Source organism: Zootermopsis nevadensis, unplaced genomic scaffold (assembly GCF_977971745.1).
Source record: "Zootermopsis nevadensis isolate Lab colony 2312 unplaced genomic scaffold, Znev_1.0 Znev_ptg000059l, whole genome shotgun sequence".
In the NCBI taxonomy this organism is placed as follows: Eukaryota; Metazoa; Arthropoda; class Insecta; order Blattodea; family Termopsidae; genus Zootermopsis; species Zootermopsis nevadensis.
In genome coordinates, this window is record NW_028259190.1 from 220,922 (window position 1) to 246,743 (window position 25,822).

The 25,822-nt window shown below is 38.8% G+C and overlaps 1 long non-coding RNA gene across 2 annotated transcripts; it reads left to right on the forward strand.

The window, feature by feature from the left end:
• Window positions 1-660: 660 nt before the first annotated feature.
• On the forward strand, window positions 661-11,145 carry LOC147871307 (uncharacterized). 2 transcript variants are annotated; one of them, XR_015532469.1, is made up of 5 exons: window positions 1,412-1,633; window positions 1,781-3,983; window positions 4,435-4,962; window positions 5,068-5,243; window positions 10,011-11,145. It is a non-coding gene; the product is annotated as an uncharacterized LOC147871307 (long non-coding RNA). The 2 variants fall into 2 exon arrangements; XR_015532468.1 differs by having other exon boundaries at window positions 661-1,633; window positions 1,781-4,962.
• Window positions 11,146-25,822: the final 14,677 nt, after the last annotated feature.

A 25,822-nucleotide genomic window follows, 5' to 3' on the forward strand; every position in this document is an offset into this window, starting at 1 on the left:
ACCTGAGAAATTTGGTGCTATACGTGTAATAATTGTAAACTGAAATCTTCATTCAACAATATTTTCCTTAGCAGTTTGTTTACCAACAGTTGCAGTTAACCATTATTCTGGTAACAGATTAATGCATTGGAAATTACAGATAACAAATATGAAAACATGACTCCATTCTTCCACACTTTCACAGTTTGTTGATAATTTGTCAGAAGACGGCATTCTAAAATTTCCATGCAAGAAAGAGCATGTTCATGAACCTAAAAGCAGGAATGTAAATATTGTCATCTATGCTACAATGTAAGAGCTTCTGACAGTGTGTTTATATAAACCACAAATTAATAAATAAAATTTAATCAAAATTCTTAACCCTCTTCCAGCCTAAATACTTGAAAGCACTTTTGTTCGTGGTCTTTGGTATCTTAGACATTCGAATTTTGTTCCTGTCTCCTAGTGAAATATGTTGTAATGTTGACTGTCTTTGCGTTGCCACAGCGTTCTCTTCACTTATCGGTTTCAGTTCCCACACTGTTCTAACGTAACGTTAAACTTTCGTGTGTGTGAAATGATGGAGGTTTCAGTCTTTTGAATAAGGGTAGGAGAGGGATAGAGATTGAAATGTTATAAGCTCTCTGCATAATGTCCATATATTCTTAGTAAGAAGTGTGATGGCTCCCCCAGTGGTGAATCGTTTTCCGTTTGCTACGTGAGGAATCACATATAACCACTGTAACTGTCTATAAAGAAATCTAAAATGTCAAGGGATTCTAAAATAACTTCATTTAAAATAGTGTCAGGTTTGCCGTAACGCAAAGAATATTTTGATGAAAATGGATTATACAAATGCTTATTACTCTGGTACATTGCAGCCAAAATACAAATTAACGCAGTTCACTTTAGGATGGCAGGAGCATGTGGGTAAGTGTAGATTAGTACTGAGGGAACGCGATAAGACCACAAAGTTAGGATCGTGGTTACTCAGCTGCATGGAGGGAGGAACAGTCAGGCAAAATTTACCGCAGTGAGGAGATGGTCAGATTCCTGGTTCCCAAAAAAAGGAGGCATAATATTGTTTCTTTAAAGTGGTGCTAAAGAGAATATTTTATATTATGTTTCAGTGAACTACAGCACAGTTTACATTTACAACAAACTCATATATGATGGGTACCTGATGTAAAGTTTATGTAATCACAAATATATTTTGTATTTCTGATAACAACCACAATACTGCATGTGGACAAGAAGGAAGAAGGGCTTTAATTACGTTTCAGGTGCTTATAAGTTTACAAACTGTGGAGTGGTATTTCAGGCAGCATTTGGTTCGGCAGTGCCGTGTAGTGTTCGCGGATGGGCATGTACCTCAGGGGTATTGTCGGTAGATGACAGAAGAGTTCGTCAGGGTGCGCACATATTGATCATTGAATATCCCTCGTGCTCCGCCGGTTGCGGGATGTGTTCGCTGTTTTTCAGACGTTGCCGTCCCTGCGTGCGAGAAAATGGCGCAGCTCCTCTGCTGGTATTGTTTACTTCGGACGGCGTGATGGTAGGATGCATGCCCAGTCGAGTGCAGCTTTACTCTGATATATTGCCAGGGCTTGCAAGTTTATTTGAACTGATGTTTGTCATCTTTCTCGTGTGTGAAGTACGTAAAGTGGGAAATATTTTGGTTGCACGAAAGGCCGGATTAGTTGCCAGTAGGTTATTAATGTGGTGTAGAGTGCCTTCGTAGTAAAAATTAATACTGGTCTCTCAATGCGGATGTTTATTTCTGTACATGGTTTTGTTTCAGGTACGCGTGAATGCAAGCATATGGGATACTTCAGCCGTTATGCAGTTTCGAGTCCATCATTACTACGGAGGTAGCAAGACTTTGCTCCGGTAGCTGGCATGACCATTGTGCATGATGGACACAATTCATCAGGCGATGCGGTTGGGATGACCCACAGACACGTCAGTGGTCCCCAACCTTTTTTTGCCCAAGGGCGCATTTGAGAGTTTATGAGATCGTGGCGGGCACCAACCAATTAACAAAGCCAAATTTTCTTTTCTCTGGACAAATAAGATATGGACACCAAATAATACACAAAACAACGTTTATTGATACAAGAAACCACGCAATCAAAAATACGTACTTTTATAAGTACAATTATTATTACCCAAGTGGGAAGTCAGTGTGATGTTTGGCACTGCATTTCAGCGGCCAGTTTTACAAATTTGGGAGAGTAGGATGATGTTGCTGCTCGCAATCGTCAAGATGGGCATTAGTACGTAGAGAACTGTGCTTTGATTTTATAATGTTCATGGTTGAACGGCCTTTATTATTCAGTATAACCTCTTTCCGTATCAACGCGGGCACCGCGTTGGGGACCACTGATGTACATTATTTCGCCCTCACATCTTCATCAGTTATCAGAGTGATTATTCTCTTGTAACATTGATGTCACTGTTAGGTCAAGGTCATGACAAAGTCAAGACAAGATCGCCCCAATAGTTTGCCAGATAGAGGTCTTTAAAATTCTCAAGGTCATACGTATTTATGCCAAACGGTAAATACCTGATTGACCATACTCATGTCAAAATGAGGTCACGTATAGGTCAAGGATACTGGTCTTAAAAAATCTCAAGGTTATACCTTCTCACCAATATTTCTGCTAGCCAGCCACCCTAGGGCCACACCCTTTACCCCAGGGCCACTACCCCAGTCGCACCCCTTCCCAGGGCTATTCCCTTCTTTGGGCCAACCCTCATGATCACACCTACCCAGGATCCCCCCCCCCGGGACCATCCCCTCAGGATCCCTGCAGCATCACCATATCCCAGGAACCACAGCATCCCCTAGGACCCCAGGATTCCCTGGACACTGCCCTCTAGGACCACGGCAGGATCCCCGAAGACAATCACCTCTAGGATCCCCTATAACCCCCTCCAGGATTCCTCGGATTTACCAGGACTCCCCATGACCATCCTAGTATTCCCCACAGATTTCCTAGGATCCCCACCAAGGATTCCCTACCCAGATCTAGCAGAATCTGCCACCAAACATTTCCAACAGAATTTCCCACGATCGCAACCCATGATTCCCAGGATATTCCCCTGGATTCACCACATAATATTACCCACGATCCTGCAGGATTCCCCACCAAAAATCCCCATATTATCCCACATAGGATCCACAACCAGAATTCAAAACGCGCGCCCTAACCCCCGCGCCCTAACCCCCGCGCCCCCCGAAGGGAGGTGGAGGCCCAGGCCGTTTCTTGAGCGAGCAGAGGAGCGGACCCGGCTCCGGTCAATGGCCCGGGCGCCGGGTTCCAAAGAACCGTCCGGGTCGGACGAGTCCAACTCGTTGGCTTTGCGCTCGCACGCTACGAAAAACAGGACCTTTTGGGTGAGGCGAGTCGTTCAACTCTTTCGACTAACCCACCTGGCAACAGATCTTGTCTAGGGGATATAGCAAGAGCATAGTAAGATTAGGTATAATAAGAGGACCACTCAAAATTCGAAAATTCTACCAGCAGCGAAAGAGCAGTAATTGACATGGAATAATACCGACAGGGGGGCTCAACCCCAGCCGCTAAGTGGTCATAGGAACTTAAAACAAACCTCTTAAAGCAAAATAACCTCTTGCGCCCTCTGTGCGGGACGGCGCTTTTGGTGGGTCCCGATGTTCCCGCACAGAGGACGCTGCCGTTTATTTTATGTTTTTCGATCCTTGTTTTATTCTCTACGACCATTTACGGTCTGAGACTGACCCTCCGTCCCGCGATTTGGTTTCATTCGATTAAATCATTGAGTTTTCGCTTTTAGTGTTTTATTACTGGACGTATAATTTTATCTGCCCCTTAGTCATCTCTGCCGACACGCGTTGGATGAGGTTTTCATCTTTGCCTTTCCCAGCATGCTCCGCGAAACTTGTTTTCTCCGAACAAGTTGAGTTTTTCCCGGTTGTCTGTCTCCTGCTTCGGTACAGCGCGGATGTACGCAGTCTTTACGTAAGTTGGGGCTTCAGCCGGCCATTTTGATATTACGTCTCAGCTTGTGTTTGGTTTAATTCTCGATTTATTCGACAGCCAAAGAGTTGTTGAAGCTTTCGTGGTGGTATTACGAGGCTCTAAAGAATGCAGGCGATTTCGTGATAGTGAAAATACTAACCGATTTTCTCTAGAAATTACAAACGTCTTTGAGTTAGATTTTATTAACCCTTGCACCATTGAAAATGTAATCCTGGAATCTGAAGCGAAAATAATAATAAATTCTTATTGTGTGGATTTCCACCTCTTTTGCCATTCAATGAACGTGTAATGTAAGCACAAATCGATGAAAATTGTAATATTGATTATAATTGACTCCTGGATTTGACCTTATCATAATGAATACAGATTTAACCTGGTCGGATAGATAACGACCCTGACTTATCGGCATTTCTGTCTGGCGGCTTTACAGGTGAATTACGTCGCTTTTCCATGGAGAAAGTGGAGTGATATAAGATCGTCTATATATTTTTCTCTAGGACTGTGACACGCACATGCGAGAGTACATGTGTCCTGTTGTGTGTCCCCGGGTGCTACGTCTTGTACAACGCGAACCCGCTTAAGTCATTCAAGGTGAGTTGCATGAAATATTCCGTCCTCTGAAGTAGAGAGTTTTGAAAGTACGTTGAGAGAAAAACTTATATTGCGTGCTGTTCCCGATACAACGTGACTTGGCCTACGTTACACAAGACAAGATGGCCGAAATGACGTTGCAATACTGAACTAAGTATTCTGAGATATTATTCTATTTTACGTTTTGATTGTTCTGTGATTCTGCCCACGCATTCCGTCTCCTTCTAGGTCAGTGGTAACAACCACGTGACACTCGTTCAAGACTTGAGGTTTACGGAGCGGTGAGGATGACGGCCGCTTACATCGTGAGGTCGCTAACACGACAACCCGAAAATTATATTACAGCAGCAGCGAACTAAGGACTCCGGTGAGTACAATGAGAAATTGTCAGATAATGCCCACTGATCGAGTTTCAGAGCGTACGTACAGAAGCGACGTAATTATAAATTCTTGTCATTATGTCTGCTTTGAGGTGATTGGCGGAGCCCTCTTCACATTCACGGTGATTATGATATCATCATTCTTCATCGCCGTCGAGAACCTCTGAACCAGAAGATTTTTCCACGTCTCCCTCCTGGACGCTGCTCTGTGACGTCGTCTGGCTCGATACGTCTCAAACGATGAGGCACCAGCGAGCGATGGACTCGGGTGAGTACGGTGATGTATTATTTCGAGGTTGATTAAAAATTATAATGACTTTCGTAGATAGTGTTTTGTGGGAAATTAGAAATTAGTATGTCTCGACGGTAATGTAGTGTCTGAGTACAGCCTGGTGTGCATGGATGGGATTTCGCGAAGGTACCGATATCGCCAAAATCAAAGAATGTTTGAAATCCCTACGTACGGTAAGGAATCGAGTTCTTTTATGAGTTGGAAACAGAAAGGAAACGTTACAGATCATTTGAGAATTGTTGATGGGAAAGATTGGAAAAGGAGAAAATGCAGACAATCACAGAGACGTTGCGTGTCCGGTGATAGACACGCACACTTGCGGTATGAGACCAGTTTCTTCGTCTCTCTTGATGTAAACATGTACGGCAGTCATCGTGTAGCTGACAGTCGTTTAACTGGTCAAAGCCTTTCTCTTCGTGTATAGACACAGAAATTTTAAAAACTGACTGGTCGTCCTTACTTCATTTCTGTTGGATAAATTTCGTAAGGAAATGCTGTTGGTGTTAGGTGGACCGAGTATTGCGTACGGAGTCTGTATTGATTTGGATTAGCCGTCTGCCAGGGACGCGACTGAGTAGGCGTTCTTTACGCGGTGATGGAATTAGACAGAGCTGCTAGAATGTAGTGCTGTATAGAGCAGAGGTTCCCAAAATATGGAGAAACATTTTCAACATCCTTTGCTTGATTGAGGCAGTCATCAGAACGAAGTATCGTTCTGCGTTGTATCCCGAAGGATGGTGATGGGATACAGGAGCGTAGACCAAGAGGAAGTGCGTTGATATTCAAGTCCACTTGTAGCAACACAGTAGAGATATGTATTGAATTAAAGCTACACCAGTTTACAGTATCTCGAGTCAGAAAATTATGAAGGCGTAATTTATAACAGTTATAATTACTCTTCGCTAATACAAATTGCAGTTTTGTGGACTTTCAGTTTATTCTGTGTATAGTAATATAAAATATCGTCAAATTGAGTACCTGATCTATTTTCCTAATCAATGAAACTGAAGCTTTACAAGTGCAAGGAAACCGAAATTTGAGTCTATCGTGAGTCACTGCAGTCTGATTCACATCTCCAGATACTCTTTATAAAAAAACACAGTTTAATATTAAGTCTCACCGCTACTAAATCTTCCGAAATAATTCATTCCCTTCCTAAGAGGGTTCATAACTTAACATTTTGTGTGCTCTTTGAAATGAAAAAATAAGCATCATTAACCCCATGAAGCTGTAGTTCGTCTGAATAATATTTAAGAATCCAGTCCGTACCGCGAAGAAAACACAACTCTTCACCATTACGAAGATCAACTGGTTAACGCTGTTTAAGGAAATGATCGTTGTTTATAGTAAGAATCATATAAAATCCATAAATATAAAAGGCATCATAATTAAAGCACTTGGTACATACGTTGAAGTAAACTTTCAGAATTGAACTAATTGGTATTTAGCATTCTCTGTTGAAGGCTTAATGTACCGTTTACATGCCTTTTTCTTTATCAGTATTTGTTCGCCCCACTCGCTTGTAAATAATCTTCTTGAATCTCTTTCCCTAAGTGTTTTCAAGTTCGGATTGTCTTACAGAGTGAGAAACGAAGTATTACGCCTGTCTAAATCATCAAGAAATATTATAGGACTGTTAACTCAGTTGAAGCATCTCTCTCTCTCTCTCTGTCTGTGTTTTTAATAAGTTCCGAAGATTAGGATGGGTTGACACTCAGGTTACAGTAAATTGGTTCATCGATTCTCGACAGATTCTGACGAATTTAGGACCGCGTTCAGGTGTGGGTTGCTCTAAAATCCAGCCGTTCCTCAGCTCGAATATTTGTTGCGCCATTGAATACTGTCTCGAGAATAATAGCAAAACTTGAAGAAGTCGCTGTTTCCAGCACTTACTTCGTGTCCCATTTGATAAGTTGAACACGTGTACGTGTTCAGTACGAGAAAGAAATTGCTGCCGTGTTTGAAAACATGTTTTAAGCTGGAAGAAACCAGCAGATAGTCTCAATAAATGCACTGCGTGAATGGAATTCTTAGGAATATTACACATTCTCCAACTTTGTCGCATTGCTCATATCACGTGTAACCATGGATTAAATTCCTTGTAGAATCGAATTCAGACAAATAATTATCTTTTCCTGTTATTTCGTGTCATGAACTGTTGACCTTGGTTGAAAGAGTGCGTCTTAATGCACTTCCATAAAATTCTCCGCTGTTCGTGGAGACGCTTTCAAAAAATTATGCAGTACTTGAAAGAATTGGCACAATGGCGGCGTGACCTGTTGATTTGACCCTAGGGATCCGTGTAATGTTTGCCCAAGTGCATGGTAACAAATTAAACATGTCTGTGCGCACGGGCGTAATATCGAAAGTCAATTTTGGAGCTACCTGCCTTGTCCAATGCCTAATCCATTCAGAAATTTTTTGTCCTAGATGCATGCAAATTTAAATTTATGGATATTCTTAATCGTGGATTTGTACTTTTAATACATAAATTAATAACGAGGGTCATGGCTGATAGTACCAATGGATGGTAACAGATAGTGACATACAGTTAATATCGAATTTGACGAAAATCGGTCTGTGTAATGTTAGTAGTACGTGTTCGAAACGAAGAGTATTGACTGCGAATGGTTGTTTGGAAATGGGGGGCACGTTTTGACCTTAAGGTCGTATCGCAAGGCCGGTATCCATCCGATATTCCAGCAAGCTTCTGGTAGCGTCGGACACCATCGTACATATACGTGCGTTCGACTGTGAGTTATACAGTAGCTGTGCATGGTCCCAGATCAAAATAACCCTTTAAAGCAAATATTATTATTATTATATGTCCAAATTTCTGTAATAATCAGTGAGACTTTAATTTCTATTTTTATCGTATGCGTGTATGGCATTATTAATTATTTTAGAAAGAATTTATTTTATTGAAATGACACCAGATGCCGTACAACTTTTTTTTAAAATTTTACATGCTTTGCCATCGATATGACCATCAAAGGTAGTCTTGCGAATTTCTGAGGTGGGAGTTAAAAGCTAACAATAGGCTCAGCCAGTCAAATTATCCGCCTTGAATGGAAAGTTCAGCGTAGTGTTCACAAAATCCCGTCACTGGTGTCTTTCCTGAGCCATATTAATCCATTTCATAACCTTGAAAAGTATTTCCGTAAGAACAATTTTAATATTATCCTCCCAGTTGTAGAATGTAACATTAATGCTCACCAATCTTTAGCCCTGAGGATGGAAGAAATATGTTCCTATGAAATATTTGTTACTCGACATGATACTTGAACGAATAATATCTGATTTCTTTAAATCCGGGTCGTATGAGTCATTACATCCAGACTGTATATCCTCTGCAATATGTCAATTTTAAAAGAGATTATTCTTGTTTAATGTTTCACGGACTAATCACATTTCTGTTCCTTGTTTGAGTCTCTCATATCTTTGTAAACTTTTCCGCATAAAATGATCATTGTCCAATTTCTTTTAAATCGAATATTGAAAAATTACACCCGTATCTGTTTTGCCAGAGCATGGGATTATGAACGTGTGGACGTCATTCTCTGTTCCGTAATACTTCGTTACTGGTCAGATGTTTACCGCAGGTCGTAGTAACCCCGTACCCGTTTAACCGTTGAGCACACTGGCTAGAACCTGGTGCTGTTGGAATGTCTTGGTGTAGATAGAAATCACTGTCTTCCTTTGATGTAATGGTCCCTCATCATGCACGTAGTCTGTTTAATGATCGGTCAGGGTTAGTTCCACAGATCAGGAGTGTTGGGTAAGTAAACATACAAGAAATAAATATTGAGTTGTCCTACTCGATAGGTTTCGGGTTCGAATCTCTCCCCGTCGACAGACTATCGTTAGAGATCTTTCTCGTGCTTTTTAGTATTCTGAAGCATATTTTAAGACACATTAAATGTAGACAGCTATCGCTTTATTCAATGTAATTTCAAGTTCATATTTTAGAAGAATCCTGCCATTTTATGGGGTATAACAGACAAAATTTTAAGACTAATAAATTGCCCGCTAAGAATGACGGCAAAAATGTAAAGTAGTAAACAATAATAATCATAAGAATTATCCGATTAGATCCAACTTCTCTTAGCAGCGTTACCATGGCAACGGTTATTTATAAATGTTATCCCGTAAGGTCCAAAATCACTTGGGAGCAAATAATCATAACCGAAGAATGTTTTATGAATGTCTTTTGTGATGTTGCGTCATCACAAGGGCCCACCATCATCGCTGTTATGATGGAGGTAGCAATATCACTTCCTAAACGTCGGTAAACTTAATCATCACAATCACCACAGTGAGAACAGGAGATAAAAATTTACGCGCAGATTGAAGATGTAAGGCATAAATTTCTATCTTGCGAGGCCGAGGCGTAGTGTCGGGACAGATAATACCGCATCCCCCCGCCCCCCCAAGCTGCTTTTAATGAGTGCTTTTTCTATAATTAGTCTAGCATTTCAGAAAAGAGTGTGTTGTGTTTAGGAGATAACTTTCAACCAAGCTGTTTGTATGTTCTAATCAAAATAACGTTGACCATGAATTTAGAATCTTTTGTCTTCTAGTCTGATAAATAAAAGTTGTAAATATTAATGAACAACACACTGTTACGTTTAAATTTGGTTTGCTATCATCGTAATTAATGTTAATAAACTGTTAAATAATATGGAGCTTCAGACCCTACATATAAATTCTTGTCATTATATGGGACATTCTGTCTGCTTTCAGGGGAAAGGCAAGTGAATCTTCGTGGTTCCGAAACTCAGAGGAGGATCTTCATGGCATTTTCACCCGTGCGGTTGCGTCTACACGCAGCCGCTTCCACCCGGACGCTGCACTCTTGTCGTGTTTCCAGTGTCGGCGGTCATCTCTCCGGCATATTTCGTTTCTACCATCTTTGCTGGCGAGTGAAACGAATTACTTTAATTTTAAATTAACACACGACTAACGCCTGGGGTGCAGGGGTTAAACTCCTTCCAATGTTCCTTAATTGTGAGTCTCCAATTAATGTTTTGCTTGTTTCCATCCCTTGAGCAAAATGAATCCAGATTCTTTCTATTTACTCTTTTTCTTCTTTCTTTTCTTCTTTTTCGCCTTCTTCCTACCCTCAGAGGATGGACGGGTTAGAGTAGAGTTGTAGCTGCATGCATTCTTAACCACTAACATCATCGACCCTGCAGTCCAGCCGCTGCGCTGCAACGGAATATCAGCGGAATCCAGCAAAGACGCAGTTAGTTTGCCCACAATATTAGAAATGTTGAGGGTGTGAGGTCACAGACCATGCGTTAAGTTGCAGTGGTGGGCTTCGGTAAAGCATATATAGAAGACATTGAGGATTTTAAAAAGTGGGGATTTTCTGTTTTGATGATCTGAGTAACGGCTAGCTTTTCAAGTTAAGTAATTTTGAGGTGACTTAAGCGTCTGCTAACACAAACTATAAAGCGGGGAAGATTTTAAATTTGGAAAATTTCATGGGGCTGAAAACTACATTATCTTTATTTATTTACATAGCTTTGCCCTTAGATTACAATCATATTGCAGGACAGACGTACAGTCCAAATTTGACCACCTCTGACGTAGACAAAGTTCATTCAGTGAAAGTAATTGAGAAATGATTGAAATTTTATAGTATCGTAGGCATCGGTACTAGGACATTAAAGTGTGGATTGATGGGAGATTCACACTGAAATTAGGGACGAGACGTAGTGGACAACGAAATCACATGCAAATTAAGTGTGAATAAAATAATACAGGCTTTTTGAAGGCGAAATAAGTGAAACGCCAGACGCTGAGATTTTAAATGAAGTTTTCAGATTGTTATATGTTCAAGATGTTATTTAATAAATAAATAAATAAATAACTTTTACTTTTATTTTTTCCAATTGTAGAAACAACGAAAACTGTAACACTTGCTTGTATACCTTTGTTTCCATCACCCTTTATAACAGGTAGAAGAACGACATATGTCACTATTTCGTCTTTAAATTTTCGCATATGAGTTGACTTTCAATGAGATCTGATTTTAACAGCAGCTAAAATTTCCATGACTTGTTACATTATAATTATTAATTATATATTAGCGTACTAGCAAATTAAAGTGTGCATTGATGGCAAACCAAAAGTTCTCAATTGGATTTAAATCTAGCGAGTTTGGCGGCAAAAATTCAACTTTGCATCCGACACTTTCTATTAATTCCCTTGTTCTTTCAGAGTTATGAAAGCTCGCATTGTCAAGTCATTTGCAAAGAACGTCGCTCATATTATATATAAATCAAATAATACAGAAGTCATAGAGAGCGTCCCCCCCCCCCAAAAAAAAAATAGAAGTCAACTCAAATTGCTCATTGCTTTGTGAATGGAGGTAGCGCGTAGCTCTGAAACGTGAGTGAACTTGTAGCAGACGACACGAGAAACAATGGACGATTGCCATGTCCAGCGACGACGTCATCTAAGAAGTCTCCAGTTCATCGCTGGTGGGTGAAATTTATCTCTTCAATGTTGCAGTAGTCGTAGTAGTTTGTAGCTTAGTTTTTGCCAGTATCCCGTAGTTGAGAGGTTTTATCTAATGAATTCCTTATTTCCATCCTTGAAGGAAAACGAATTGCAAATCTTCATCATCTCGTTCTTTCTCATCATCTTATTACTTACACGGGATAGACTAATTTCTTTTTAAAGATAAGTTGCGTCCGTGTTTAATTACGCACTACGGCATGAAGGCGTGTGGGTTATTGAAGGTTTAGTTACGTGCATCTTTAACAGCTAGCTAGATGGAGATACGTGGACAGCATCACGTTCCAGCCGGTTTTACCCGAAGGAAAAATTCACGGTATCTTCTGTGTATATTATTGAATTGGACCGAACTTGATTGTGTCGCTGTCGGTAGTTGAACCGCGGACTTGCAGAGGATCCAGAAATAAAGTATTAATCGTGGTAAAAATCGGAGATGACTTAGAAATTACAAGTGAATACGGATTTTGGGTCTGAAAAAAAAACCCCGAAGGGAAGACATAAAATTTGATGTGAAGATAATAGAGTGTCTAGTAACAGCTGCTGTGAACATGGGAATGAACATCGGTAGACATAATTTGTAGACTAGGTGCCTGAGTAGCTTCTTTGATTCAATGCGGTATAAGATTGATATCATAATTTAGTTAAAAATTACTGCAGAAATAAATGTGTACTTAATATAGTTTAATTTTAAATTTTTGACATGTATGAAGTGAAGGAGGACAATTACAGGGTATACAAGAAAGAACGGTGCGGTTTCAAAAGTTAATAACAAAATTATTTCTAACCTTACACGGGCACAACATACACACCGTCAGCGGCGGCAACTGTCCAAGTTTCTCATGCTTACTGCGTGGCCGCGGGGCCAGTTTCAAAGATGGCGTTGCAGCAGGAGAAGGCTTTCTGTGTGCTCCGTTTTGAGGTGTCCAGAGCGTGAGTTTCGTGCACGGTTTCAAAAAGACGCACCACACAAGAATAACATAAGCAGTTTGTAGAAACTGGATGCTGTAAAGGCAAGAGTCCTGGTCGACCTCGTATGACTGATGACAACATTGAAAGAGTTCGTGAGGCGTTTCAGCGAAGTCCCCGCAAGTCAGTGGCCAGAGGAAGCAGGGAATTGGAAATGCCAAACCGTACAAGATTGCGATTGGTGCAGGCCCTTAAACCATCAGACAAAGTGAAAAGGCGACGCTTTTGCGAGGAGATGCGGTTTGTCGAAAGACTGATCTTCTCCGATGAAGCCACATTCCACATCAGTGGCAAGCTGAACATACACGATGTCCGTATCTGGGGAACCGAGCACCAGCGTGACTCTCCAAAAGTCAACGTTTTCTGTGCGGTGTCCAGCAAAAAAGTGCACGGCCCATCTTTCTTCGCTGAAGCAACTTAGACAGCGACTCATTTCTGGACATGTTGGAAAGCTGGTTGTTACTCCAACTGAATACCAATTATGACGATTACATTCTACAACTGGACATTTTCACAGGAATGTACGAGTGCTTCTCAACCGTGTCTTTCCACAGCGCTGGTCTGGGATGAGTTTGATTACCGTGTGGATGTGTGTCGTGTGATCCAGGATGCACACATTGAAGGATTGTAATGAACGCATGAGAAACTTTGAGAGTTGCCGCCGCTGACGGTGTATGTTGTGCACATGTAAGTTGGTAAATAAATTTTTTATTAACGTTTCAAACCGCACCATTCTTTTGTGTATACACTGTACTGCCTCTCCAGCCAAGCGTCCCACATGGCGTGTATTAGGACTGCGTTACTTTTTTCATATGACATAATAGATTTTTGGCTACATGAGTGGATACACTTGAGTATGTGTGGAATACATTCTTGGATTAAATATTTTAGTTTCGTTAGTTAGAGAAAGAAGCCAATTATATTATTAATATGTTATGAATACAAATACTCATTAGAGATGAGGTTTAGGTATTTTCAGAATTAGCTCCGAGGATGTAGTGAAAAGCGATCCTTACTCATATAACATTTGATGACAGACGGTTGTTCACTCAGGCCACAGAATAGTACGAGTATAAAAGATTATCAGGCCGGCTTTAGATATCTCGGTTTCTCTACCTATATAATCTATCTATTCTATCTATCTATCTGAATATCTCTCTCTCTCTCTCTCTCTCTGTATCTGTTTCTCTGTCTCCTGTCTATGTGTCTGCCTATTTATATATTTACCCATCTACATATCTATCCATCCCTTCATGTATTTACCAATCTATGTATACATACGAAGATTAACCCAAACACGCACCCACCCACATCATGCATGTTTTGTAGCTCGTATTTTGTTTGTTAAGACAAAAATTAGTCACATGACACACAGAATTTATAATATTTCAAATGGCAACTTATTGTGTCATACGCTACTGTATGATGATGTATTGTGTTCCTTGAGCTGGTGTGCTGTATGCAAGTGCGTTGTTTTGTGATATTTATACTTTGTTCCGATGAATTCCATAAGACACGACAAGAGTACATTTACCTATGACGTACGAGATTGAGACAAGACAGTACCACCGTGAAGACAAGTCAGAGGTACATTAAGCAATGACACGCGTGTTTCAGATACGTTACCAACAGTTTGAAGACACGGCAGGAGTTTTGTCTCTCAGTTTCCTACACATCGCGAGATAAATGCCTTCGAAAAATTGACTTTCGAATAACTGTGAAAAATTAAAATGTCTCTATCCTTCAAACCCTTGGACATACATTGACGTGACTCTGACAGGAAGTTTACATATACGTTCCCTCAAAGTGACATGAGTTTTGTCTCTCAGATTCCTACAGATCGGGAGATATATGCCTTTGAATAATTGAATTTCGAATAACCTTCAAAAATTAAAAGTTCTCTATCCTGCAAACCCTTTGACTTACATTGACGTGACTTTGACATGACGATGATATATACGTTACCTCAATCTGACATGAGTTGTTTCTCTCAGATTTCTACAGATCGTGAGATATATGCCTTTGAAAAATTTAATTTCGAATAAACTTCAAAAATTAAACGTTCTCTATCCTGCAAACCCTTGGACTGACATTGACGTGACTTTGACATGACGATGATATATACGTTACCTCAGTCTGACTTGAGTTGTGTCTCTCAGATTCCTACAGATCAGGAGATATATGCCTTTAAAAAAATGACTTTCGAATACCCGTGAAAAATTAAAAGTTTTCTATCCTGCAAACCCTTTTACTTACATTGACGTGACTTTGGCATGACGTTGATATATATGTTACCTCAGTCTGACATGATTTTTGCCTCTCAGATTCCTACAGGTCGGGAGATATATGCCTTTAAAAAAATGACTTTCGAATACCCGTGAAAAATTAAAAGTTCTCTATCCTGCAAACCCTTGGACTTACATTGACGTGACTTTGACATGACGATGATATATACGTTACCTCAGTCTGACATGAGTTGTGTCTCTCAGATTTCAACAGATCAGGAGATATATGCCTTTAAAAAAATGAATTTCGAATACCCATGAAAAATTAAAAGTTCTCTATCCTGCAAACCCTTGGACTTAGATTGACGTGACTTTGACATGACGATGATATATACGTTACCTCAGTCTGACATGAGTTGTGTCTCTCAGATTAATAAGATCGGGAGATATATACCTTTGAAAAAATGACTTTCGAATACCCGTGAAAAATTAAAAGTTGTCTATCCTGCAAACCCTTTTACTTACATTGACGTGACTTTGGCATGACGATGATATATATGTTACCTCAGTCTGACATGATTTTTGCCTCTCAGATTCCTACAGGTCGGGAGATATATGGCTTTGAAAAATTGACTTTCGAATAACCTTCAAAAATTAAAACTTCTCTATCCTGCAAACCCTTCAACTTACATGGACGTGACTGACATGACGATGATATATACGTTACCTCAGTCTGACATGAGTTGCGTCTCTCAGATTCCTACAGATCGGGAGATATATGCCTTTGAAAAAATGACTATCGAATACCCGTGAAAAATTAAAAGTTGTCTCTCCTGCAAACCCTCGGACTTACATTAACGTGACTTTGGCATGACGATGATATATACGTTACCTCAATCTGACATGATTTTTGTCTCTCAGATTCCTACAGGTCGGGAGATATATGGCTTTGAAAAATTGACTTTCGAATAACCTTCAAAAATTAAAACTTCTCTATCCTGCAAACCCTTTGACTTACATTGACGTGACTTTGGCATGACGATGATATATACGTTACCTCAGTCTGAAATAAGTTGTGTCTCTCAGAATCCTACAGATCAGGAGATATATGCCTTTAAAAAATTGACTTTCGAATAACCTTCAAAAATTAAAAGTTCTCTATCCTGCAAACCCTTGGACTTACATTGACGTGTATTTGACATGACGATGATATATACGTTACCTCAGTCTTACATGAGTTGTGTCTCAGATTCCTACAGATCGGGAGATATATGCCTTTAAAAAAATTACTTTCGAATACCCGTGAAAAATTTAAACTTCTCTATCCTGCAAACCCTTGGATTTACAATGACGTGACTTTGACATTACGATGACACATATGTTACCTCAAATTGACAAGAGTTTTATCTCTCAGTTTCCTACAGATCGGGAAATATATGCCATTTAAAAATGACTTTCGATTACCCGTGAAAATATAAAAGTCCTCTATATTGCAAACCCTTTGACTTACATTGACGTGACTTTGACATGACGATGATATATACGTTACCTCAATCTGACATGATTTTTATCCCTCAGATTACTACAGGTCGGGAGCTATATGGCTTTGAAAAATTGACTTTCGAATAACCTTCAAAAATTTAAACTTCTCTATCCTGCAAACCTTTCGACTTACATGGACGTGACTCTGACATGACGATGATATATACGTTACCTCAATCTGACATGAGTTGTGTCTCTCAGATTCCTACAGGTCGGGAGATATATGCCTTTGAATAATTGACTTTCGAATAACCTTCAAAAATTAAAACTTCTCTATCCTGCAAACTCTTTGACTTTCATTGACGTGACTTTGACATGACGATGATATATACGTTACCTCAGCCTGACATGAGTTGTGTCTCTCAGATTCCTACAGATCGGGAGATATATGCCTTTGAATAATTGACTTTCGAATAATCTTCAAAAATTAAAAGTTCTCTATCCTGCAAACCCTTGGACTTACATTGACATGACTTTGACATGACGGTGATATAAACGTTACCTCAGTCTGACATGAGTTGTGTCTCAGATTCCTACAGATCGGGAGATATATGCCTTTGAAAAAATGACTTTCGAATACCCGTGAAAAATTAAAAGTTGTCTATCCTGCAAACCCTTCGACTTACATTGACGTGACTTTGGCATCTCGATGATATATACGTTACCTCAGTCTGACATGAGTTGTGTCTCTCAGATTCCTACAGATCAGGAGATATATGCCTTTAAAAAAATGACTTTCGAATACCCGTGAAAAAATTAAAAGTTCTCTATCCTGCAAACCCTTGGACTTATTTTGACGTGACTTTGACATGACGATGATATACACGTTACCTCAGTCTGACATGAGTTGTGTCTCTCAGATTCCTACAGATCAGGAGATATATGCCTTTAAAAAATGATTTTCGAATACCCGTGAAAAATTAAAAGTTGTCTATCCTGCAAACCCTTTTACTTACATTGACGTGACTTTGGCATGACATTGATATATATGTTACCTCAGTCTGACATGATTTTTGCCTCTCAGATTCCTACAGGTCGGGAGATATATGCCTTTGCAAAAATGACTTTCGAATACCCGTGAAAAATTAAAAGTTGTCTATCCTGCAAACCCTTTTACTTACATTGACGTGACTTTGGCATGACGATGATATATATGTTACCTCAGTCTGACATGATTTTTGCCTCTCAGATTCCTACAGGTCGGGAGATATATGACAATGAAAAATTGACTTTCGAATAAAATTCAAAAAATAAAAGTTCTCTATCCTGCAAACCCTTCAACTTACATGGACGTGACTGACATGACGATGATATATAAGTTACCTCAGTCTGACATGAGTTGTGTCTCTCAGATTCCTACAGATCGGGAGATATATGCCTTTGAAAAAATGACTATCGAATACCCGTGAAAAATTAAAAGTTGTCTCTCCTGCATACCCTCGGACTTACATTAACGTGACTTTGGCATGACGATGATATATACATTACCTCAATCTGACATGATTTTTGTCTCTCAGATTCCTACAGGTCGGGAGATATATGGCTTTGAAAAATTGAATTTCGAATAACCTTCAAAAGTTTAAAACTTCTCTATCCTGCAAACCCTTTGACATACATTGACGTGACTTTGACATGACGATGATATATACGTACCTCAGTCTGACATGAGTTGTGTCTCAGATTCCTACAGATCGGGAGATATATGCCTTTGCAAAATTAATTTCGAATACCCGTGAAAAATTAAACCTTCTCTATCCTGCAAACCCTTGGATTTACATTGACGTGACTTTGACATGACGATCACACATATGTTACCTCAAATTGACAAGAGTTTTATCTCTCAGTTTCCTACAGATCGGGAAATATATGCCATTTAAAAATGACTTTCGATTACCCGTGAAAAATTAAAAGTCCCCTTTATTGCACACCCTTTGACTTACATTGACGTGACTTTGACATGACGATGATATATACGTTACCTCAATCTGACATGATTTTTATCCCTCAGATTCCTACAGGTCGGGAGATATATGGTTTTGAAAAATTGACTTTCGAATAACCTTCAAAAATTTAAAATTCTCTATCCTGCAAATCTTTCGACTTACATGGACGTGACTCTGACATGACGAAGATATATACGTTACCTCAATCTGACATGAGTTGTGTCTCTCAGATTCCTACAGATCGGGAGATATATGCCTTTGAAAAAATGACTTTCGAATAACCTTCAAAAATTAAAAGTTCTCTATCCTGCAAACCCTTTGACTTACATTGACGTGACTTGGCATGACGATGATATATACGTTACCTCAATCTGACATGATTTTTGCCTCTCAGATTCCTACAGGTCGGGACAAATAAGGCTTTGAAAAATTGAATTTTGAATAACCTTCAAAAATTTAAACTTCTCTATTCTGCAAACCCTTTGACTTACAATGACGTGAATTTGGCATGACGATGATAAATACGTTACCTCAATCTGACATGATTTATCTCTCAGATTCCTACAGGTCGGGAGATATATGGCTATGAAAAATTGGCTTTCGAATAACCTTCAAAAATTAAAACTTCTCTATCCTGCAAACACTTTGACTTACATTGACGTGACTTTGACATGACGATGACATATATGGTACCTCAAATTGACAAGAGTTTTGTCTCTCAGTTTCCTACAGATCGGGAGATATATGCCATTGAAGAATGACTTTCGAATACCCGTTAAAATTCAAAAGTCCTCTATCCTGCAAACCCTTTGACTTACATTGACTTGACTTTGCCATGACGATGATATATACGTTACCTCAATCTGACATGATTTTTGTCTCTCAGATTCCTACAGATCGGGAGATATATGGCTTTGAAAAATTGACTTTCGAATAACCTTCAAATATTAAAAGTTCTCTATCCTCCAAACCCTTCGACTTACATGGACGTGATTCTGCCATGACGATGATATATACGTTAACTCAATCTGACATGAGTTGTGTCTCTCAGATTCCTACAGGTCGGGAGATATATGCCTTTGAAAAATTTAATTTCGAATAACCTTCAAAAATTTAAAGTTCTCTATCCTGCAAACCCTTTGACTTACATTGACGTGACTTTGACATGACGATGATATATACGTTACCTCAGTCTGACATGAGTTGTGTCTCTCAGATTCCTACAGATCGGGAGATATTTGCCTTTTTAATAATTGACTTTCGAATTATCTCGAAAAATTAAATTGTCTCTATCCTCCAAACCCTTGGACATACATTGACGTGACTCTGACATGAAGTTGACATATACGTTCCCTCAAAGTGACATAAGTTTTGTCTCTCGGATTCCTACACATCGCGAGATATATGCCTTTGAAAAATTGACTTTCGAATAACAGTGAAAAATTAAAATGTCACTATCGTTCAAACCCTTGGACATACATTGACGTGACTCTGACATGAAGTTGACATATACATTCCATCAAAGTGACATAAGTGTTGTCTCTCAGATTCGTACAGATCAGTAAATATTCGCCTTTTCATAAATTGAAATCGAATAATCTCGAAAAATTAAAGTGTCTCTATCCTCCAAACCCTTGGACATACATTGACGTGACTCTTACATGAAGTTGACATATACGTTCCCTCAAAGTGGAATAAGTTTTGTCTCTCAGATTCCTACAGATCGGGAGATATTTGCCTTTTCAAAAATTGACTTTCAAATAATCTCGAAAAATTAAAATGTCTCTATACTCCAAACCCTTGCACATACATTGAAGAGACTCTGACATGAAGTTGACATTTGCGTTCCCTCAAAGTGACATAAGTTTTGTCTCTCAGATGCCTACAGATCGGGAGATATTGGCCTTTTAAAAATTGACTTTCGAATAATCTCGAAAAATTCAAATGTCTCTATCCTCCAAACGTTTGGACATACATTGACGAGACACTTACATGAAGTTGACATATACGTTACCTCAAAGTGGCGTAAGTTTCGTCTCTCAGATTCCTACAGATCGGGAGATATTTGCCTTTTAAAAATTGACCTTCGAATAATCTCGAAAAATTAAAATGTCTCTATCCTTCAAAACCTTTTTCGTACATTATCGTGACTCTGACATGAAGTTGATATGTAAATGTCCTCATAGTGACATGAGTTGTGTCTCTCAGATTCCTACATATCGAGAGATATATGCCTCTAAATAATTGACTTTCGAATAACCCTGAAAAATTAAAATGTCTGTATCCTCCAAACCCTTGGACATACATTGACGTGACTCTTACATGAAGTTGACATATACGTTCCCTCAAAGTGACATAAGTTTTGTCTCTCAGATTTCTACAGATCGGGAGATATTTGCCTTTACAAAACTTGACATTCGAATAATCTCTAAAAATTTAAATGTCTCTATCCTCCAAACCCTTCGTCATACATTGACGAGACTCTGACATGAAGTTGACATGTGCGTTCCCTCAAAGTGACATAGGGTTTGTCTCTCAGATGCCTACAGATCGGGAGATATTTGCCTTTTAAAAATTGATTTTCGAATAATCTCGAAAAATTATAATGTCTCTATCGTCCAAACCCTTGGACATACATTGACGAGATTCTGACATGAAGTTCACACATACGTTCCCTCAAAGTGACATACGTTTTGTCTATCAGGTGCCTACAGATCGGGAGATATTTGCCGTTTAAATTGACTTTCGAATAATCTCTAAAAATTTAAATGTCTCTCTCCTCCAAACCCATGGACATACATTGACGTGACTCTGACAGGACGTTGATATATGCGTTCCCTCAAAGTGACATAAGATTTGTCTCTCAGATGCCTACAGATCGGGAGATATTTGCCTTTTACAAATTGACTTTCGAATAATCTCTAAAAATTTAGATGTTTCTATCCTCCAAACCCTTGGACATACATTGACGTGACAATGACATGAAGTTGACATATACGTTCCCTCAAAGTGACATAAGTTTTTTCTCTCAGATTCCTACAGATCGGGAGATATTTGCCTTTTAAAAATTGACTTTCGAATAATGTCGAAAAATTAAAATGTCTCTATCCTCCAAACCCTTGGACATACATTGACATGACTCTGACAGGAAGTTGACATATGCGTTCCCTCAAAGTGACATAAGTTTTGTCTCTAAGATTCCTACAGATCGGGAGATATTTGCCTTTTAAAAATACACTTTCGAATAATCTCTAAAAATTTAAATGTCTCTATCTTCCAAACCCTTGGACATACATTGACGAGACTCTGGCATGAGGTTGACATATCCGTTCCCTCAAAGTGACATAAGTTTTGTCTCTCAGATGCCTACAGATCGGGAGATATTTGCCTTTTAAAAATTGACTTTCGAATAATCTCGAAAAATTAAAATTTCTCTATCGTCCAAACCCTTGGATATACATTGACGAGATTCTGACATGAAGTTGACATATACGTTCCCTCAAAGTGACATAAGTTTTGTCTCTCAGATTCCTACAGATCTGGAGATATTTGCCTTTTCAAAAATTGACTTTCGAATAATCTCGAAAAATTTAAATGTCTCTATCCTCCAAACCCTTGTATATACATTGACGTGACTCTGACAGGAAGTTTACATATACGTTCCCTCAAAGTGACATAAGTTTTGTCTCTCAGATTCCTACAGATCGGGAGATATTTGCCTTAGAAAAATTGACTTTCGAATAATGTCGAATAATTAAAATGTCTCTATCCTCCAAACCCTTGCACATACATTGACGTGACTCTGACATGAAGTTGACATATACGTTCCCTCAATGTGACATAAGGTTTGTCTCTCAGATTCCTGCAGATCGGGAGATATTTGCCTTTTCAGAAATTAACTTTAAAATAATCTCGAAAAATTCAAATGTCTCAATCCTTCAAAACCTTTTTCGTACATTGTCGTGACTCTGACATGAAGTTGATATGTAAATGTCCTCATAGTGACATGAGGTGTGTCTCTCAGATTCCTACATATCGAGAGATATATGCCTCTGAATAATTGACTTTCGAATAGCCCTGAAAAATTAAAATGTCTGTATCCTGCAAACTCTTGGACATACATTGACGTGACTCTTACATGACGATGACATATGCGTTCCCTCAAAGTGACATAAGTTTTGTCTCTCAGATTTCTACAGATCGGGAGATATTTGCCTTTACAAAACTTGACATTCAAATAATCTCTAAAAATTTAAATGTCTCTATCCTCCAAGCCCTTCTTCATACATTGACGTGACTGTGACAGGAAGTTGACATATACGTTCCGTCAAAGTGACATAAGTTTTGTCTCACAGATTCCTACAGATCGAGAGATATTTGCCTTTTAAAAATTGACTTTCTATTAATCTCGAAAAATTAAAAGGTCTCTATCCTCCAAACCCTTGAACATACATTGACGAGACTCTGACATGAAGTTGACATATGCGTACCCTCAAAGTGACATAAGGTTTGTCTCTCAGATTCCTACAGATCGGGAGATATTTGCCTTTTAAAAATTGACTTTCGAATAATCTCGAAAAATTAAAATGTCTCTATCGTCCAAACCCTTGGACATACATTGACGAGATTCTGACATGAAGTTGACAGATACGTTCTCACAAAGTGACATAAGGTTTGTCTCTCAAATTCCTACAGATCGGGAGATATTTGCTATTTCACAAATTGACTTTCGAATAATCTCCAAAAATTTAAATGTCTGTATCCTCCAAACACTTGGACATACATTGACGTACCTCTGACAGGAAGTTGACGTATACGTTCCCTCAAAGTGACATTAGCTTTGTCTCTCAGATTCCTACAGATCGGGAGATATTTGCCTTTTAATAATTGACTTTCGAATAATCTCTAAAAATTTAAATGTCTCTATCCTGCAAACCCTTAGACATACATTGACGTACCTCTGACAGGAAGTTGACATATACGTTCTCTCAAAGTGACATAAGTTTTGTCTCTCAGATTCCTACAGATCGGTAGATATTTGAATTTTAAAAACTGACTTTCGAATAATCTCTAAAAATTTAGATGTCTCTATCCTCCAAACCCTTTTACATACATTGACGTGACTATGACATGAAGTTGACATATACATTCCCTCAAAGTGACAAAAGTTTTGTCTCTCAGATTCCTACAGATCGGGAGATATTTGCCTTTTCAAAAATTGACTTTCAAATAATCTCTAAATATTTAAATGTCTCTATCCTCCAACCCCTTGGACATACATTGACGTGACTCTGACAGGAAGTTGACATATACGTTCCCTCAAAGTGACATAAGTTTTGTCTCTCAGATTCCTACAGATCGGGAGATATTTGTTTTTTAAAAATTGACTTTCGAATAATCTCAAAAAATTTAAATGTCTCTATCCTCCAAACCCATGGACATGCATTGACGTGACTCTGACAGGAAGTTGATATATACGTTCCCTCAAAGTGACATAAGTTTTGTCTCTCAGATTCCTACAGATCGGGAGATATTTGCCTTTTCAAAAATTGACTTTCGAATAATCTCAAAAAATTTAAATGTCTCTATCCTCCAAACCCTTTGACATACATTGACGAGACTCTGACATGAAGTTGACATATGCGTTCCCTCAAAGTGACATAAGGTTTGTCTCTCAGATGCCTACAGATCGGGAGATATTTGCCTTTTCAAAAATTGACTTTCGAATAATCTCGAAAAATTAAAATGTCTCTATCCTCCAAATTCTTGGACATACATTGACATGACTCTGACAGGAAGTTTACATATACGTTCCCTCAAAGTGACATAAGTTTTGTCTCTCAGATTCCTACAGATCGGGAGATATTTGCCTTTTAAAAATTGACTTTCGAATAATCTCGAAAAATTAAAATGTCTCTATCCTCCAAACCCTTGGACATACATTGACGAGACCCTGACATGAAGTTGACATATGCGTTCCCTCAAAGTGACATAAGGGTTGTCTCTCAGATGCCTACAGATCGGGAGATATTTGCCTTTCACAAATTGACTTTCGAATAATCTCAAAAAATTAAAATGTCTCTATCGTTCAAACCCTTGGACATACTTTGATGAGATTGTGACAGGAAGTTTACATATACGTTCCCTCAAAGTGACATAAGTTTTGTCTCTCAGATTCCTACAGATCGGGAGATATTTGCCTTTTCAAAAATTGACTTTTGAATAATCTCGAAAAATTAAAATGTCTCTATCCTCCAAACCTTTTGACATACATTGACGTGACTCTGACAGGAAGTTTACATATACGTTCCCTCAAAGTGACATAAGATTTGTCTCTCAGATTCCTACAGATCGGGAGATATTTGCCTTTTAAAAATTGATTTTGGAATAATCTCTAAACATTTAAATGTGTCTATCCTCCAAACCCTTGGACATACATTGACGTGACTCTGACAGGAAGTTTACATATATGTTCCATCAATGTGACATAAGTTTTGTCTCTCAGATTCCTAAAGATCGGGAGATATTTGCCTTTTAAAAATTGACTTTCGAATAATCTCGAAAAATTAAAATGTCTCTATCCTCCAAACCCTTGGACATACATTGACGAGACTCTGACATGAAGTTGACTTGTGCGTTCCCTCAAAGTGACATAGGGTTTGTCTCTCAGATGCCTACAGATCGGGAGATATTTGCCTTTTAAAAATTGATTTTCGAATAATCTCGAAAAATTATAATGTCTCTATCGTCCAAACCCTTGGACATACATTGACGAGATTCTGACATGAAGTTCACACATGCGTTCCCTCAAAGTGACATACGTTTTGTCTATCAGGTGCCTACAGATCGGGAGATATTTGCCGTTTAATTTGACTTTCGAATAATCTCTAAAAATTTAAATGTCTCTCTCCTCCAAACCCATGGACATACATTGACGTGACTCTGACAGGACGTTGATATATGCGTTCCCTCAAAGTGACATAAGATTTGTCTCTCAGATGCCTACAGATCGGGAGATATTTGCCTTTTACAAATTGACTTTCGAATAATCTCTAAAAATTTAGATGTTTCTATCCTCCAAACCCTTGGACATACATTGACGTGACAATGACATGAAGTTGACATATACGTTCCCTCAAAGTGACATAAGTTTTTTCTCTCAGATTCCTACAGATCGGGAGATATTTGCCTTTTAAAAATTGACTTTCGAATAATGTCGAAAAATTAAAATGTCTCTATCCTCCAAACCCTTGGACATACATTGACATGACTCTGACAGGAAGTTGACATATGCGTTCCCTCAAAGTGACATAAGTTTTGTCTCTAAGATTCCTACAGATCGGGAGATATTTTC